Genomic DNA, 13258 nt, shown 5'->3' with positions numbered 1-13258 from the left:
ACTCCCTGCGTGTATCTGATAAGCCCAGAAGGCACCGGAGCACACTGATGTGAGACACTGAAGAAGCCCACCCATGGAGTATAAAAGGAAGGACCCTCACAGCAGCAGTCAGACGCCTCCTGTCTGCCCTCCACAGCCAAGACGTTCTCCTTGCCCCTGGAAATTGCCTCTGAGCCCAGACTGTTAGAGGCCTCTCTCCGTGTCAAGAGACCGAGCATCTTGCAGCTGCGAACCTGACGACCTCCGTGTGCCTCTGTCAGCGAGTGTCTCCGGGTGGCCTGCCAAGGACGGGAACGCATCAGCTCTCTGGTAAACAAACCTGTGTGATTCTTGCATTTTGCTTGTCTCCTGTGTCTCCTCTCTTCTTAGTTTTCGTTTAAGCTCGGCCTAATTAATAAAGTACCCTTTGACGTCTGTATGGGTATATCCAGATGAGGCGCACTGGGTCACCTGTGCACACGTTCCCATAGAAGGGGAACACCAGCTCCCCGGGTTAGGAACTGATGTTTGGACCCGTGACCAGATCCGTGTGGCCCTTTCACTGTGGAGACAGGGACCCCGGGCGGAGAAGCGATTTTAAACGTTGAAGAGGATCGTGACTCCTGAGAGCCTCCCTGAAGTTCCAGCCCAGAAGTCAGCCCGACCCTTCGCTCTTCCATTGCGAAGCTGTGATCAGCCCGCGCTGCTGACACTTTTTCCAAAAAAGCCTCACTTTCCAAAGAGAACGGAAAGGTGCCTGCTAACCGGCCTGTTTCGGAGCCACCCCAGGTTCTGCTGTGACTCCCTTAGGCCCAGCTTTTTTCTCCCCAAGTCCCTGGAAAGAATGTCAGAAATTCAAATAGCGCAAGGCCGGCGCTGCTCCAGACGGCTTCTCAAACCTTCCCTGGCAGAACAGCCCAGTGTGTAGACATTTCAACTTTAAAGAAGTTTGCCCCGTGGTGGGGCTCAGTGGTTGAGCATCCACCTAGGAGCCAGGAGGTCAGGGTTCGATTCCCGGTCAGGGCACATGCCCCAGGTTGTGGGCTCCATCCCCAGTTGGGGGCGGGCAGGAGGCAGCCGATCCGAGATTCTCTCTCATCATTGATGTCTCTCTCTCTCTCTCTCTCTCTCTCTCTCTCTCTCTCTCTCTCTCTCCCTCTCCCTTCCTCTCTGAAATCAATAAAAATATATTTAAAAAAATAAAGAAATTAAAAGATATGCAAGATAACTTGGGGAAATAGAAAATTTCCTTATTTCTGACTAGAGGACAGGCCTTAGGAATACACTCCCTCCTGACTACTCAATGCACTGCTCGCTGGTTCAGTGCCTGCCCACCTTCTGCAGGCAGGTGGCCCCGCGCCCGTGACTGCGCAGTCTCCTTCCTGTGCTTTGCCGTCCCTGGCCCCCGAATGCCACCCCCACCCCCCACCCTTGGGGAATGAACGGAGGTCCCATCCCTTCCAGGAAAACTTTACAAGTGGCACCTTCTAGTCCCCAGTTAGCATTTAATTTTATTTCTTTTTTAAAAAATGTATTTTATTGATTTCAGAGAGGAGAGGAAAAGGACATAGAAAGATCCATGATGAGAGAGAATCACGGATCGGCTGCCTCCTGCACGCCCCCCACTGGGGACTAAGCCTGCAGCCCAGGCATCGAACAGGAATCAAACCCTGACCTCCTAGTTCATGGTTTGATGCTCAACCACTGAGCCACACCGGCCGGACAATTTTATTCCATTTTAAAGATTGCATTTATTTCATGTGAATGCCTTGCATTCTTTGGTAAATGATCGCATGTCAAGGTTAGGGGATCACACGGTTGATTAATGAACCTCACTGTCCGGTGCGGTCCCTAGGAGCCTCTCTGCTGAGGTCTGAGGAAGGAACACAAGCTGGAAGAGAGATTTTTCCTCGCTAAGCTCCTTCTGGCGCGGGAGGAAGATTCGAGGCTTTCTGGCTGCAACCTGAAGCGGGGAATTCGGAAGGTCACCACACGGGACGCACAGCGTTGCCAGAAAGCACGGAGCTGGGCTCTGAAAACGACTGGGCAGCACAAAGCCAGACGACAGGGCGCAAACCACCGGGAGCTGAGGGGGCCCCCGGCTGCCCACCCACTCCACGCGCGCCACCTCCACATGCTGCCCCCACACCGGTGCCCCTGGGCCAGGTGCTGCCACCAACACCAGCACCACAGCGTCCCTCTCTTCCTGCCACAGAAGTGCACCCTCCCCCCACCGTCCCGTCCTATTTCTTTGTGTTACTAGTTCTCCTTTCAAAACCCAGGAGGGTGGGTCTCCTTGGCATCAACACTGCTCAGCCAGAAAAATCCTGTTGTAACCGACTCCTTGGGCCGAGCAACATGAATCAGACGCTCCTCTGGGTGTCCGTCCCCCTCCCTCCAGCGCCTGGGCCTCTCGCCCCACTTCCCCAAAGGAAGGAAACCTGACCTTCTCACTGGCAGGGTCCGAGCCTCACAGGTTTCAGGGTCTCCTGTAGGATAGTCAGCCCGGGGCTTCGTTGCTTTCCAAGCTGCCCCGTTCTCGTCTGTGACCATCTCCATTTTTCTCAGGAGCCACCACTCAGTTTATCAAGAGTCTGAACCGAGAGGACCTGACGTGCCTGTAACCTTCATAAGCGTGTGTTGCATCATAGTCAGATGCAAAATGACAGACACATTCAATGTCACACGGTGTAGCAATTGGAATATAAAATTACAGAGACCATAGCTAGATGTGGTCATGAAAATGATCGGCTATTCAGTACCCATGTTGGCATGTGCAAGTCTATGTGCTATATAGAAATGACTTATTTTTTATCTTACTAAATTTATTGGGGTGACACTGGCGGACATGATCCTATAGGTGTCGGGCGTGGGTTTCTATGGGACAGGATCAGCATATTGCACCGTGTGCCCACCACCCAGTCAAATCTCCTCCTGTTCCCTTATACTAGGACCCCCTTTCCCCTGCCCCACCCACACCCCCAAACACACACACACACACACACACACACACACAAGATCACTAGATGCTGGTGAAATGATTGCTTTGTCCTCCCAGGAGGGGGGCCTACTGGGCGAATCAGCGTCAGGACTCACAGCATTGTAAAGGACAAGAGCTCTTTACGTGCGTGCGCGTGTGTGTGTGCATGTGTGTGTCTGTGTGTGCATGTGTGTGTGCATGTGCGCGTGTGTGTGTGTGTGCGTGTGTGTGTGTGAGGGGGGCGGGGGCAAACCATGGGTATCAGAAACTGTTGGACAAAAACACCCTTAGAAAAACAACTAAAATGCATGAGATCGTTGATTAAGTGAAGTTTGCAAAAAATAACCTTAAAACATGCCCGTGTTGAAGGAAACAGAGAGAACACATTCTCAAAATTCTAACCAAGATAAAACTGACGCCTAACGGATGTGTTTCGACCTCACTAAAGACAGTGTTGATAGATGTGGAATTTAGAGGTGATTAGGAAAAGGGCACAGTCTGGCATTTAGAGGTTGGCAGGGAAACCCTGGCACATTCTAGCAGTGGTCGGCAAACTGCGGCTCAAGAGCCACGTGCGGCTCTTTGGCCCCTTGAGTGTGGCTCTTCCTAAGCCTTAGGAGTACCCTAATTAAGTTAATAACAGTGTACCTACCTATATAGTTTAAGTTTAAAAAATCTGGCTCTCAAAAGAAATTTCAATCGTTGTACTGTTGATATTTGGCTCTGTTGACTAATGAGTTTGCCGACCACTATTCTAGGGGGATGAGAGAGGTCTGTGCTGCAGACAGGAGTGACTCATGGCATCTCCTCATATCCTGGACACCGGGGCTCCCACGGGGGTGACCTCTGAGGCCCCATCTGTGCGTCCGCCCTCTCTGAATCCTTGCCGCCTGTCGGTGCTACACTTTTTGCAGCGTTAAAGCCGCAGCATTAACACGCTGGGGATCCATCATGGCCCAGAGCCCGGGATTAGTGGGATATACGGTGGTCAAGTCCCAGGGTCTCAACAATCGATAGCGAACTGCCATTTGCTGCCTTCGAAATGCCGCCCCTTATATCAACAGAATGGCCTGGGCTCTGTTTATTGGAAAGCAATCCCAGGAAGAGTGATTTAGAGAGAGAAGCTCAAGGAAAGATAAGCAAAGTCAAGGAAAAATACAAGGGGGCTTATAAAACGGACCCAAATCAGGAATCAAATTGACGTGAGGATTTGAGCTAACAGGTACCAGTTGGTTAGAAAAAGACTCGCCTTCAAGAAGAAAACAAGGACCGCTGTAAATCTGGTGGGATGTCTGTGGGCATTTAGAGAGGGAGATGGGAAAGGAAGAAAAGAACGAAAGCCTGAGGCTCGGGTTGTTGTAGAGTAGCAGGTACATGCTCACACCTGGGGAGGCTTTCGGCATCGGGCTGCAGCGGCCACACCTACCCAGGGCTTCCCTTCGCTCCAGGAGCCAGTCTCACTGTTTCCTATAACCAAGACACCCAGTCCGGCCGGTGTGGCTCAGAGGTTGAGCATCCACCTAGGAACCAGGAGGTCACGGTTCAATTCCCAGTCAGGGCACATGCCTGGGTTGCGGGCTTGGTCCCCAATAGGGGGCAGCTGATCCATGATTCTCTCTCACTGATGTTTCTATCTCTCTCTCTCTCCCTTCCTCTCTGAAATCAATACAGATATATTTTCAAACAAACAAACAAAAAATATCCGAGTTGCTCTCAGTCTTTTTCAACTTATATGCAAGTGATACCATTCGTGTTGCTAACACTCCCTTTCATGTTTCGTGAACAAATAAACCAGGCGGTGTCCAGTCGGATCCTGCCCCCCGGGGACACCCCCTGCCCCGTCCCCACAGGACCTGGCCGCTGCCGTCCACCCCTAAACACATTTCACATTTGCGCCCCAGTAGGTTTGATCTCCTGTGACTCCGTACACAGGGCGACGGAGGATGAAGGGGAAGGTGCCCTTGGGGTTACTGGAAGGACCAGTCTGCTGATGAGTGGGCGGAGGCGGGAGGAAACCAGCGCGTGTAACTGGTCCCACCTGCGTTGTTTTCGTTAGTAACTGTCTGGTCCTGCAGGCGGGCATCCCGATGGAGCCTGAGAGAACAGGACTCGCCGAGGCTTAGCTCACCACACAATGAGCCCAGCCCGGCCGGGTCTGAGGTCAAATCCGCTGTGTGTACTCGGCTGGGCTTTCTGAAATTTCAAACAGAAACTCTGCAGCCGGGTGGGGAACGGGGAACTGGCATTGATTTTGAGCTGAATTATCAACGATGCCACTGAGATGGCAGATGCACCTGTAACCGCCACAGGAGCCTCAAAAAAAAAAAAAAAAAAAAAAGGCAAGACTTTAGCATTTCTCCAAAGCCCCTCAGAGCACAGGGAGTCAGGGCCAATCAGTGAAAAACCCATTCAGCTGGCATTATGAGGGGAGCGAAGTTCACGTGTTTTCTCACTTGGTCTTTAGTTTATAAAATACATTAGTAAATACGCCTCTCTCCTCTGGCCCCGGCGGTTCTGCCAGAGATGCGATGAGGCAGCTTGTTTCTATAGATACCACTTTTACGACATTTGGGTTCCATAAATCCTTTGTCAATCAATACAGCTAGGGTTGTTTTTTGTCTGTTTTTTTTTTTTACATGTCGAGGTTGAAAGTCTGCTGGCAATTCTTAGGCCTAAAATGCGTAGCAGGTGAAATGTTCCCACGTCCTTCATTTATTCTCCGTCTGGATCTAAAAGCATTTGCTGTGCCCCCCCCCCCTGGAGCTGGGGGTATTGATTTCTTTAATGGGTACACTTTTCTCTAATGGAGGCCATCGCTTAAGTCCAACATCCGCTCCTCTGTCGAAGGAGCAGCTTCTTGTTCCCAAGTCATCACTGTTCTCCCGCGGCCGCCGGGAAAGGCCGCGTATTCTCTCCAGGAAAGGGCCTGGGCCTCCCGTGCCGGGAAGCGAGCGGTGATGGGATGTTAGGAATCGATCCGCTGTGACACGGAATTCTAAATGCGGGTTTTAGAACAGAATTGAGCTTTCGCCTACGAAACAGACCCACTTTCTCTCTGTGGAGACCCGGTGGGCACCAACCCCACACTGATCATTTTCTCCACTTCGGACAGACCCTGCCGGGGAGTGAAGGTGGCGGAGGCTGTCGGAAACCCAGCCTTTCGAGTCCACCTTTATGAACAAGAACAGGTGCCTCCTGCCAGCGAGAGGCCGGGACCCCTTCAGCCAGAGGCCGTCACTCAGGCCGTTGGCTGGAGGGGTAACTGGAGAACAGGAGGCCTGAGCCCGACAAAGCCTCACAGAAGTCAAGGGCGAGCTCGTTCCGTGAGCCACAGCCTGGCACACACAAGCTCCCCTTGAGTGGCTGTTTAACAGATTCCTGAGGACCATCAGCCCTGCACAGCCCCCAGAAAGGACAGAAAGGACGCCTGGCACCAGCAGGAGGACAAAGGGCAAGGTCCTAAAACTGTGCTGGGGGCGCGGTCCTGGGCCAAGCTGAGCCCTGTCTGCAGCTCCCCCTGCTCCCTCCCTCCCCAAGTCACCGCTGGCTCTTTCTGGAGTCAGACCACCTGCACCCGGCGCCTGGAATAACGTATCATTTTGATGACACTGAGCCTTGAGTCTGTTCTGTGTGACCCCGGCCCAACCCCGACCTTTCATTGGCCACCTAACCACGAGGCGTCCCCCAATAATCTGAGCTCCAGGGTGTAGAAGGGCCAGAAGAGGGGTTCTTTCCTGGATTTGCTACACCTCTCTTGTCTTAGGCCAGGAGGGGTTGAGACCTGTCTGCTCTCTCTCAGTCCTACCCAGCTCCCTGGACAGGGTTCTCTTAAGTGCATGTTGGCACCTACCGCCACCCTTGCTCACAGAGCTGGGCTACTCGCCAGTATTCATTGATTTTTTAAAAAAAGCTACCCGATACGTTATTAACTCAAGGGCAGCTTGCTCTGGCTCTGCAGGGCCAAGGAAGGGCAGTGCAGCCAGGGAAAGCTGAGCATGGCCTCCTGTGGAAGTCAGAACAGCTCAGCGGGTCTGAGAGGCAGCCTCAGGGGGCTCCATGCAGAGAGGAGGGGGAGGGGCTGGGAGGCGGGGCCGGCGGGAGGCGGGGCCAGCAGGAAGCTAGTCCTCAGGTGCCTCTAGGTGCAGCTATAGACTTGGGACTGGGTTCTGAAGCAGGAGACCTACTGTATGACGCTGAGCAGGAGAGCAGCACAGTAATGAATTGTTGTTTTGTGTTGTTCTTTAGTGAGCGTTCACTCCGGATGTCTATGAAGAAAAGCTTAGAGCAGGAGCCACTGGAGGCCAGGTGATCAGTTAGGACAGCGGTTCTCAATCTGTGGGTCGGGACCCCTTTGGGGGTCGAACGACCCTTTCACAGGGGTCGCCTAAGACCATCGGAAAACACATATATAATTACATACTGTTTTCGTGAGGAATCACTATGCTTTAATTATGTTCAATTTGTAACAATGAAATTGGGGGTCACCACAACCTGAGGAACTGTATTGAAGGGTCGCGACATTAGGAAGGTTGAGAACCGCTGAGTTAGGAGGTTCTCCGTCACTTACTTAGACACCTCCGTGCGCAATCAAAGGAGCCACTGCGGACTGATGTAAAAGACAGGCTGGGAAGGCGCTGAGAGAATAGAACAGGGACCTTTGATTATTTGGTTGGATACAGAGATACAGAAAAAAGTTGATGTCAAAAGTGACCACAGCCTAACTGGGTTGGCTCAGTGGATAGAGCATCGGCCTGCGGACCAAAGGGTCTGGGGTTCAATTCCGGTCAAGGGCACAGAACTTGGTTATGTGCAGCTAGCCCCTCCCTAGTTGGGGCTCCTGCAGGAGGCACCCAGTCAATGTGTTTCTCTCTGTCTCTCCCTCTCTCTCCCACTCCCTCTAAAAATCAATGGAAAAATATCCTTGGGTGAGGATTAACAAAACAAACAAACAAACAAAAAGTGACCACAGAACCTGATTTGGGTAATTGAGTAGAATTCTTGAAATCTGTTTCTTCCTCTTACATACCAACACACACAAATTTCACAAAAGTTTAAGGTGACTTGGAAAGATGATCTTATAAAGAAGATATTAAAATGTAAGTTATCATAAACATTCAAGTGAGTCTTATAAAGATGAGTAGAATTGCAATTTTACAAATCTATAAAAATAGTCTTCAACTTGACAAATTAATTAGGTTTTCAACTTTCAGCTTTTGAGTGCATTTTAAAAATTCAGATCTCCTTTTCTGATCACTGGCACCACCTGAAACGCAAGCAATATGCCGTGTCCTCCAGTGCTGGTAACGCGTGCTTTTACCCGAACGCCCTCCCAGGATCAGAATCCATCCTAAATTCTTAAGCAGCATCAAAGGCACTTAGCAATCGGATTTCTATCCATTCCAAAACTGTAGCCATTCAATAGTAAGGATTTTTAAAAGTCATAAATACCAGTTCACATGATTAATTCTCTAAAAGCTGAACTGACTGTTGCATAGAAAACAAGGAAGCCTTAAATAATACATTTGACAAAGCATGAATGCCGCTGTGACACACTTAACAGCCATGCATCTGTGAGATGTAGGGGAGAAACGGTTCTTTAAAAGCCCGCTGTCCATCTCCCACGTTTTAAAGGGGAAGGAACCGAGAGTGAGAGGCATCACGTGGCTTTGTAAGGCCCAGCGCGATGGCACCATTTTGAAGGGCTGCTGTCCCTGAGACGTCACAGAAACCCCAGGATCGGTTAAGGCGAGTCTAGTATTTCCCTTCCTCCAGGAGAAAAGAGCAAAGTCACTTAGGGCAGCCGGTGACTCCTTCTTTCTAAAATATTTTATTTTAGAAATGAGTGAATTTGACGAACCAGTTGATTCCTAAAATGTCAAAAGTGGTGCCTGGGCACGTACTGTGAGGCTCATTGGTCCTGGACTTTATCGTAATCTTAACGCGTTACTCAAAAGCAAGAGCAAAATGAGGTTGCTAAGTGCCACGGAGGGAGGGTTTGGGGAAGGCCTCTGCTCTCAGCCAGCCAACCGGCCAACCAGCCAGCCAGCCAACCAGACAACCAGACAACCAGGGAATCAACCAGACAGTCAACCAGACAACCAGACAACCAGCCAACCAGACAACCAGCCAACCAGACAACCAGCCAACCAGCCAACCAGCCAACCAGCCAACCAGCCAACCAGGGAACAGCTTCTGGGATTTCTGCTTGCAGGCTGCTACTCGTGCCTGCATTTCACGTTCCCAACACCACCTGTAGTTTAAATACAAGTCACCGGGCCAGTACCAGTTTGTTTCTACAAACTCTGACCCAATACCCTGCTGGGCCAGTCCGTGAGCGTTGGCAGGGCCAAGAACCGGGTGGGCTGCCGAGAAGGAGGACAGGGGTGGGAATGTCACCAGACCACCCAGCCTTACCAGAGGAAGCTGGGGCAGCTGAGAGGGTAGGAGAGGGCAGAGGAAGAGCCGGTCAGTGGCACGAGATCAGAGTCCTGATGGCCAGGGAATGGGGGCACAGGAGGCAAAGCCTGAGCGAGCAAGCACCGCCCGGAGGTCCAGGTGCGGGTAGGGAGGCCCCTGGGAAGCAGGAGGGGCCTTGAGAGGGTGTTGCGGCCATTTTCTGTACCAAATGGGAGGTTCCTAGGGACTCACTGCTAGAAAACAAATGAACAAATACGTGCCCGTCAGCAATCCAGTCTGTCACAGGCTTTGGACAGCCCAGGGCCCGCCGGGGAGAGCCGGTTAGAGAATTACACAGAATGAAGAAGATGAGCGATCCCATCGGAAGCGGTGGTCCCCACCATCCTTTCCTGCCCTGCGTCACCCCGCCCACACGCGCCCTTCCCCTGGGGCCACTCAGTGCTCCCAGCTGCAGCCGCTCTGTTCCTCTCAGCCTGCTGGCGCCCCCTACAGTCCTCAGCCCTTCCTCGCACGCCTAGAAGGTATGGATTATGTGGCCTGTCTTCTTCAAGTAGAATGCAAGTTCTTCGGAGAGAGACCTTGCTCTGATTTATTCTTTGTTGTGTTTTTAATATCTAGACTACTATTTGACACATAGCAAATACTCAAACTATACTTGTTAAATGAATAAAAGTTATCACCAATACACCTGCATATATATATATATATATATATATATATATATATATATATATATTCTTTATTCAGGCAAAAAAATGTTGGTAACATTTTTTTAATATATATTTTTTATTGATTTCAGAGAGGAAGGGAGAGTGAGAGATAGAAACATCAATGTTGAGAGAGAATCATGGATTGCCTGCCTCCTGCACACCCCCTTACTGGGGATCAAGCCCACAGCCCGGGCATGTGCCCTTGACCGGAATCGAACTTGGGACCTTTCAGTCCGCAGGCCGACGCTCTATCCACTGAGCCACACCGGCCAGGGCGGTAACATCTTTGAAGCAAGCTTGGTGACGCCCACACTGGAATCCCACTCCCTGAGGCACCCGCTTGCTTCGGAAATGAATGTAAGCTTTGCATCCAGGCATCACATGTTTGATGTTCAAAGGGGCCTACAGGCTGGGTCCAGCGTATGAGAAGGCTCCCGCTCAGTGGAGACCCAAAGACGAGGCAACACGAGAGCAAGGTGGAAGGAAAGGTGGAAGGAGGGGATGTGGGGCCTTTGCTGGGCAGGGAAGCGCGTGTGCGGATGTGATTTCTCATTCAGAGCCAGGCTGACCCAGGGGCCCTTCCCCTGAGCGTCTCACACCCGCCTTAGATAACCCACGTGACCCTCTGTTTCACTGGGGATTATGGCGACACCACCGCTGGGCTCAGAGAACCTAACATCTTTTTCCTGGAAATCTAATGAATGCTTTTTAAAAAAATTACTTATGAGAAATACATCTTTACATTCAGATGAAAAATAGCAAAAAAATAAATAAGATCTCTGCGACGGGAATTCTAAACTAGGACTCAACCTATGCTGGCCAAAGGACACTTCCTTCCACTTATTTAAACAAAATACGCTCTTTCCAAAGACACGCTTCATTTCTCCTTCGAGATGTTCTGAAACTCGGCAGAGAAAACCAGCTCTGAGCACAGGACTCAGACACAAAATAGCCAAAAAAGTCCCGAACACAACGTCAGAAGCAAGCCTGAGAGAGCAGGCCGCCCTGGATGGTTCTCTTTGGTGACAGTGACAAACCATGACTTTAAACCCCAAGGAATCCTTCTTCTAAAAACAACTGTTTTCAGATTTGAAGGGAATTTTAAAAACGTCCCGCAGACAGCAAAATAAAACTGCACGTGGATGACTGGCCAAACCAACCTAGAATTTGAGACCAACCGCCGTGGGAAGGAAAATAGCATTTCCCTAGGCCCAAGGCAGGCAGCAAGCTCAGGGGAAGGCGGTGCCTTGGGAAGTCCTGAAGCGTGCTTGCATTTGCGTAATGAGGGAGGTTAACCGATTGGCATCTCCTTATAGTTCTTTGTCTTTCATGGCCTTACCCAGAGTGTACTGTTTTCTCCCTGTATTTCTTTTTAAGAAAAAAAAAATCACACTAAAGTAAAAACTGGCATCTGTCCGTTATAAAGAATTTGAAAACCATGCTGAAATCCCAAAGATGGAAGTGAAAAAACAACCCAACCCCAGCAGCCAGCATAACCAATCACATTCGGTGAACATCATTTTGGACAACTTGTTAACGTAAAAAGCCATTGAAACCTGTAAAGAATTTTTGTGAGTTTATTTGAGCCAAACTGTTGACATATGGCGGGAAGCAGAACCTCGATGAATTGAGAAAATGCTCTGGAGAATGGCAGGTTACATCTGTATTTATACATTGCAATCAAAGGAAAGGGAAGTAGGGGGTTACCTGATATCAGTTGGTGATAGACTAGAGAGGCGGGAGAAAGCAAAAGGGTAGTAGGGAGAGAAACCCCTGGGATTGGATAAGAAGTAAAATGATGGACACATGCTTAGGTGGGTGCAGGATCAATTAACATGATAATGAAGAAATTTGTGGCATCTGTCCTGGCGCCCAGCACATTTGGCTGTGCCCCAGGGGATCCAGAAAAAGGGAAGTTACAAGTTACCCAGACATTTCAAGGGTGTGTTATCACAGATGCAAAAAGACAGACAGGCTCAGTGAAGGTAAAGGTTGACCTTGTCAGAGAAGATACCAGCCCAGGACATAGCTGCCCACCATCACTGCTTTAGTTAAAGTTTAATTTCAGACCGTCCTTTGTGGTGACTTTAGGTCTCTGAGTTTGCAAGACGGCCCTGCAGGCCTCCCTGAGCTGGTCAGCTCGGCATGTGGCCCCTCCCGTCCACAAACTTAATGTGCAGACACACGAAGAGAAGCCTGGGTAAGGAACCGATGGGCAGAGGTACTTTTATAAAAACATAACAATCGTATTTCGGATACAATTTTAAATTTAATTTTACTAGGATTTCACAAAAGAAAAGAAAGAGAAGTTGATGGAATTGCTGAATTCACAGAAATGTTTCTCTAGACAAGAGACACTTCCCCTAAAATATCCCTTCAGATTAAAAGAAAGAAACTGAGAACATCGAAGGCTGAGGTCAGTATGGTTTTCTCCAAGGCCATGTTTTCACTTTTGTGTGTGTAGACTGACTTGCTGTGGAAGGTGAGTTTGTTGGCCCAGCCTCACGGGCACGAACAGGAAGGTCTGAAGATACTGAAGCCCTTCTGTGCCGCTAGTAAATGTCAGCCCTGGCCTCTCCCCAGGGCTCCCCCTCCCCCCTGGCTGCCCCATCCCACCGCCAGGACCAACCCCAGCCCCCATCTCCTGGACCCAGAGCTACAGGGGGAAGAGGACCTGGTCCCATCTCCCTGGAGCCCTCAACACACCCACTTAGCCCAAGCTGTTTAGCTTCCATCTGTTTTACATAATGGCCTCAGGAAGGCATTGTTTGCAGAAAGTACTCAGGGGGAAAACCATTGGAAAACCCCTGCCCAAGGTCAGCCCTCAGGACCTTGCAAGCTTGCCTGGTCCTGGATTTTGGAGAATGGAGGCCTTTCTCCTAATTCTCCCAAACACACTAGCTCCCTATGAAGTCAAGTGCAGTCTGCATCCTGGTGTCATGACCTTGCATCCTAATGGGCAGCAGACACAGGCCTGTGGGTGTGGAGAGGACTCCTGAGCTGGGTCCAAATCGGAGGAGGCAGAAGGTGCTGGAGCCCAGGCCCAGGTGGAGGCAGCAGGGAGTGGGCTTTGCTCTGTGCCCAGCCCTGTGCCAGGTGCTCACGGTCCAGATCCTCTCCAATCCTGAGAGGTGTTTCTTTGCTCCCTTTCTTCCTTCCCTCCCTCCCTCCT

This window comes from Myotis nattereri (genome assembly GCF_964212035.1).
Source record: "Myotis nattereri genome assembly, chromosome: 18".
Classification (NCBI taxonomy): Eukaryota; Metazoa; Chordata; class Mammalia; order Chiroptera; family Vespertilionidae; genus Myotis; species Myotis nattereri.
This window is presented reverse-complemented; position numbering follows the sequence as displayed.